The following is a 6,638-nucleotide window of genomic DNA, read 5'->3' as shown; positions in this document are numbered from 1 at the left end:
GGTGGTTTGTGCTCCTGGTGTGGAAGCCATAACCATATGAAGATGGATTATAGAAATCTCATAACATGTTTTTGTTATTGCCAACTTGATCGTTCAACCAAAACATGCAAAATCCTTAAAAACAAGCCTCCACACACATAAACCCTTGCCCCCCACCTACAAACATGCAAGAGAGCAGGAGCTCGCTACCTGCAAATTCGAGCAATCTAGTAATAAAGAAAGCATTCCTACCGTGTACTAGCTAAATGGCAAAAAATCTGTGAGTACTTAGGAAAAGCAACATATGTGCAATCTTTTAACAAAAATATTAAGGTGGATGGTGTATCCACCTTGCTAGCTTACAAAGTAAGATGAGTAGGAATATGGAGAAGTAGATAAATTTGATTGGAAGAATTCTTTATCTCCTACCCTGATTGTCAGTTGGTGCAAGAGCTTATGGCTGAAGGACATATATTGGAGGTGATGGGTTTTCTTCAATTGTAAACCACCAGAATCCCTACAAAAATGATGGGTAGTCTTTTAGGGGGATGGCTTCTTCAGTCCCACATCGATTATGAGTGAAGAGAGAGTATGGCTTATATAAATTGAAACCTTCTCTTCCACATAAGGTGTCTTTTAAAGGATAAAACCATGAGGCTCCGAATGGCCAAGGCCCACTTAAGCCCAAAAATGGTCAGAGCCAAAGCAAATAATACCTCATATATGCGGGCGTGGAGTCGATCCAACCATCTGACCTCTTGACCCTTGACCACAATATTGGTGCCATCTGTAAGAATGCCTCCTACCTACGCACCACACACTCTCTCTTGATTAGGGGATAATGTTGTGGGAGGATAGCTTTTTTACCCACACATCCCTCTTGACTAGGGGGCTAATGTTGTGGGAGGATAGCTTTTTTAGTCCCACATTAGTTATGAGTCAAGAGAGAGTATGGCTTATATGAATTGAAATCTTCTCTTCCACATAAGGCATCTTTTAAAGGATAAAACTATAAGGCTCCAAATCATCAAGATCTACTAAAGTCCAAAAATAATCAGAGCCAAAGCAAACAATATCTTACGTATGTGGATGCAGAGTCAATCCAGCCGCAACAAGTAGTATGGACTCAAGTTCAAAATCTATACTATATTGGTCGATCTCCCATTGAACTGTTGGATAGTTGACACTTTGGTATCCCCCATAGAGCAAGTAGATCAAGTCTAAACTAGAAAGATTTAACGGGATTCAACATGGTATTTTTCTATGAGAAGTTTGAAGATATACCAGAAAACATAGAGGTAACAATTGGTCCTAATATTTTTAAGATTTCAATTGTAACTATATTTTAGAGTAGGTTTCCAAATTTAAGGAGTCCCTAATTGATTCATCGGAGGATCATAATGGCAAAGAAAATGGATTGGAAATTTTGGAATGGGGTTGGAGGTTATTCTCCATCGAACAGCTCATGGCATCAGCATGCTACACAAGTTGAAGATACTCCATAGGAGCAGTGAAATCCTAGTAGAGGAGTCTAGAGAACTCAGAGGGAGCATGCAAATTAAAAACTACCTCCTCAAATCTAAGTTACCCCAATTGATGGCTAGCTTGAGGTGATACCATGGGGGTCAAATCAGCTAATGGTGTCAAAAGCAAAGAACATCTAGATAGTGGTGGACTGCAGGATATATTTTCAAATTCACTTGGAAACTAGTCATTGTGGTTCAAAGAATAACTCAAAAAAGGGACGATAACCTCAACTAGTCATTTTAAAAGTCTTCCAACATACCCAAGTCAACACATCATCTCTATAATGTGAGTTTTTAAAACCATTCTAAGCTATCTCTCAGATGTGCAGGGATTGGATAGGAGGGATGTGACTCCACCTAGTAATACAGAGATTTTATTCATTAGTATTATTGCTGCTGAAATCGGTCAAGGTCGGAGAGAGGATGACTGAGCCTCATGCAGGATTGTTGACACTGGAGTAACCTACAAAACAAGTCTAAACTAAAAATTTTTGCTATAGTGAGGACTCTCTGACACTCAAGTCAGATTCAGAGAATAATAGAAACAGCAACGGATTCTCTAAGAGGAATTGATGACTTACTTTGATCCTCGAAGTTTTGGTTGCCTATATAGAAGGCTGTCGAACAGCTGATCATATAGCTATATAAAAATTATGAGATCTCGAGATTGTAGGATTGTTGAGCTTGCTATTGTGAGAGAGATAATCCAATCCTTAATCGCTCCTATAGAGTGAGGAGGCCGCTACTGACAATATGTTGAGTAGAGGATTTGAATATCCTCATTAAATATCCTCGAAGATCATGCCTGACCTTTTGGCCTTCTTGAGTTGGGTGAGTGGTATCATCTCATGGTACATGAGGGTCTCACCTATTAATTGCATAGGCTGTCAATCAAGAGCTAAGAGTGTGGAGAGATTTTAGCCTTGATATGCTCCCATGTGGGAGTTTCTATTATTTTTAACCTTTTCAGTATGGTGTGGATGGTTGCCATGGCATGAAGATGACTAAGTATAGAATACTTCAGCTTAAAAATAGCCAAGTATACCTCAGCTCAGCACAAATGAGACTCAGGATATCTCTTATCAACATGAATAAGGCTTAGGATATCTTTTGTCAGCATGAATGAAGCTTAGGATACCTCTTATCAGCATCAATAAGGCTCAGGATATCTCCTATTAGCATAAATGAGGCTCAGGATACGTCAGCTCATCTCAGCATAGATATAGCTCAAAATAACTCAGCTCATATCAAGATATCTCATCTCAGCATAGATATAGCTTAGGATAGCTCAGCTCATATCAGGATAGCTTATCTCAGCATAGATATAGCTCTTTACAGCATGGATATGGTTCAGCTCTTCACAGCATGCATATGGTTCAGCATGCCTCCAAATCTACATCTCAGATATGAATCTGAGGCATCTATGATACCACCGTAACACTACTCTCCTACTCATGAGTTTGAGAATTAGACAAAAGGTGTATTGCTAATATGATACCTCGGGCCTAGGGACGTCCACCTTTGCTCTACTTTTCATGCGGGCGGCATTTTTGCTCTTTCCATCTTGGCACGAGAGGTATTGTTGGTCCGGATGAAGATCGACGGGCTGGAGGATCTGGAGATAACTTGACGGGCTGTGGAGGTCCCGTAGGTTATCCTCCATAGGAGTCGGCTTGAAAAAAAACTTGACGGACCATGGAGATTCCGTAGGTTGTCATCTGCAGGAGTACGGCTTGAAGAAAAACTCGACGAGCTGGCCCAGATAGAGATCGATGGGTTGAAGGATCCAGAGATAACTCGATGGGCTACAGAGATCCATAAGTTATCCTCTGCAGGAGTATGGCTCAGAAGAAAACTTGATGAGCTGGACCAGATAAAGATCGATGGATTGGAGGATCCGAAGATAATAGGATGCGAAGGTCCCATAGGTTGTTCTCCATAGGAGTATGGCTTGAAGAAAAATTTGACAAGCTGGCTCGGATAGAGATCGACGAGCTGGAGGATGTGAAGATAACTCGACGGGCAATGGAGGTCCTGTAGGTTATCCACCGTAGGAGTATGGCTCCAAGGAAAACTCGATAAGAAAATTTTGACAAGCTAGCCCAGATAGAGATCAACGGGCTGGAGGATACAAAAATAACTCGACAAACTGCGAACATCCCGTAGGTTATCCTTCGTAGGAGTATGGCTCGAAGAAAAACTCGATAAGCTAGTCCAGATAGAGATCGACGGACTAGAGGATCCAGAGATAACTTGATGGGCTGCGAAGGTCTCGTAGGTTGTCCTCTGTAGGAGTACGGTTCAGAGATGAACTTGACGAGTTGGTCTGGATAGAGATCGACAAAATGGAGGATCTGAAAATAACTCGATGGACTATAGAGGTCTCATAAGTAATCCTTCGTAAGAGTACGGCTTGGAGGAAAACTTGACGAGCTGATCCGAATAGAGATCAATTGGCTGGAGGATCTGGAGATAACTCAACAGGCTAATGAGGTCCCATAAGTTGTCCTCCACAGGAGTACGACTCAGAAGAAAATTTGATGAGCTAACCCAAATAGAGATTGATGGGTTGGAGGATCCAGAGATAACTTGACAGGCTGTAGAGAGCCCGTAAGTTATCCTCTATAAGAGTACAGCTCGAAGAAAAACTTGACAAGATGATCCGGATAGAGATCGATGGACTGAAAGATCCAGAGATAACTTGACAGATTGTGGAGGTCTCGTAGGTTGTCTTCCGCAGGAGTATGGCTCAGAGAAAAACTCGATAAGCTAGTTCGGATAGAGATCGATGGGCTAGAGGTCCTGAAGATAACTTGACAAGCTACGGAGGTCCGTAGGTTTCCTCTGCAGGAGTACGGCTCGAAAAAAAATTCGACGAGCTAATCCGGATAGAGATCGACGGACTAGAGGACCCAGAGATAACTCGATGGGTAATGGAGGTCCTGTAGATTATCCTCTACAGAAGTACGGCTTTGAGAGAAACTCGACGAGCTGGTCTGGATAGAGATCGATGGGCTGAAGAATTTGGAGATAACTCGACGGGCTGTAGAGGTCCCATAGGTTGTCCTTTGCAGGAATATGGCTCAGAGAAAAACTCGACGAGCTAGTCCAGATAGAGATCGATGGTTGGAGGACCCGGAGATAACTCGATGGACTACAGAGGTCCCGTAGGTTGTCCTTCATAAAAGTACAGCTCGGAGAAAAATTTAACGAACTGGTCTGGATAGAGATCGACGAACTGGAGGGTTCGGAGATAACTTGACAAGCTGTGGAGGTCCCGTAAATTATCCTCTACAGGAGTACAGCTCAGAGAAAAATTCGATGAGCTAGCTCAGATAAAGATCGATGGACTAGAGGATCTGGAGATAACTCAACGGACTGCGGATGTTCTGTTGGTTGTCCTCCACAGGAGTACGGATCTGAGAAAAACTCGACGAACTGTGGAGGTCCCGTAAATTGTCCTCCATAGGAGTACGGCTCGGAGAAAAACTCGATGGACTACAGAGGTCCTATAGGTTGTCCTCCATAGGAGTATGGCTCAGAGAAAAACTCGATGAGCTAGTCCTAATAGAGATTGATGAGTTGAAGGATCTGGAGATAACTTGACGGACTATAGAGGTCCCATAGGTTGTCATCCACAGGAGTGAAGCTTGAAGAAAAACTCGACGAACTGGTTCAGATAGAGATCGATGGGCTGAAAGACCCGAAGATAACTTGATGGGCTGTGGAAGTCCCATAGGTTGTCCTCCATAAGAGTATGGCTCGAAGAAAAACTCGATGAGCTAGCCTGGATAGAGATCAATGAGGTGGAGGACTCGGAGATAACTCGATGGACCGTGGAGGTCCTGTAGGTTATCCTCTGTAAGAGTATGATTCGGAGAAAAACTCGATGAGCTGGGCTGAATAGAGATCGATGGACTGGAGGATCTGAAAATAACTCGATGGGCTGTGGAGGTCCCGTAGGTTATCCTCTGCAGGAGTACAGCTCAGAAAAAAAACTTGACAAGCTGGCCTAAATAAAGATCGACAGGTTGGAGGATCCGAAGATAACTCGACAGGATGCGGAGTGTTGAAAATAGTGTCCCAAAGTCAATCGTCAGTCTGTTGACGGTTGTGTTCATTTTTATATATGTACATGAATTATGAATTAATAAAAATTATTTTAATATTTTTCATCACAAAATATTTCATCTTCTAATGAACTCCTATGTTGTGGTGAAGTCCTTAGGACTATTTAGACTCGATAAAGGAGGATTTGTCATTTAGTCCTTAAATCTGTTCATGACCAAATGATACGTTGTTACTAAGGATGACAATATTTATCAAGCATAGGTCGTTGTGTGCCATATAGGTTGGTTGTCCTCTTAACCAATGAGTGTGGAGACACTGGTATGGCATACAGGTGAGATGTAAGGGTACATCTGCACTGAGCATAACAGACTCCAGAGCTATTTCTGCTGTCAAGATTTGCTCCGATGGAATATGGGTATAAATATCCCTCCGACCTGAGACCACCACGGTAACTTGCAAGCAACTCACTGCATTTAGGCACTGGACTACCTGAATTTCTAATTCAGTGACGGAAGGCTGCTTGGTGTAGTCAAGTACTTGACTTGTCAGTGCATGTGTCAAGATGGGATTGACCACTCCAGTTTAGGAGCTGTGTACAGTCGTATTTCAATTTAACAAAATCTTGACCAGGATCGTCTTTATGAGGAGTCACAGGACTGTTTGAGTTGAGCACGATTCGGATGATCTAATCAGGGTTGACAGTTTAACCCTGAGTCGTCCTAAACACAGAGGTCAAAAGGATGAATTATATAGTAACCATATTCACGTAGGTTCTGAGTGTTGTGATTGTGACTATTCGACCTATCCGATCATCGGGTACCATTGCTAGATGATCACTTCGATTAGTACAAGAATTGGTTCCTGTGCTACTAACTTAGGTTCGAACCTGCGGGGTCGCACACATTAGAGGTTCCTATCTAATCTGATGGCTGATGAAGAGTCCTAATGCTCGTGGACTATGAGTCCTATGTGTCTGAGACTCTGTGATCAAGAATCAGGATTCTCTGATCACGAGTCCCACACATTTTGGTACCGGTATCAAGAGTCTCACTGGTTTGGGAC

This window comes from Elaeis guineensis, chromosome 9 (genome assembly GCF_000442705.2).
Source record: "Elaeis guineensis isolate ETL-2024a chromosome 9, EG11, whole genome shotgun sequence".
In the NCBI taxonomy this organism is placed as follows: Eukaryota; Viridiplantae; Streptophyta; class Magnoliopsida; order Arecales; family Arecaceae; genus Elaeis; species Elaeis guineensis.
Note: the sequence above shows the minus strand (reverse complement) of the source record.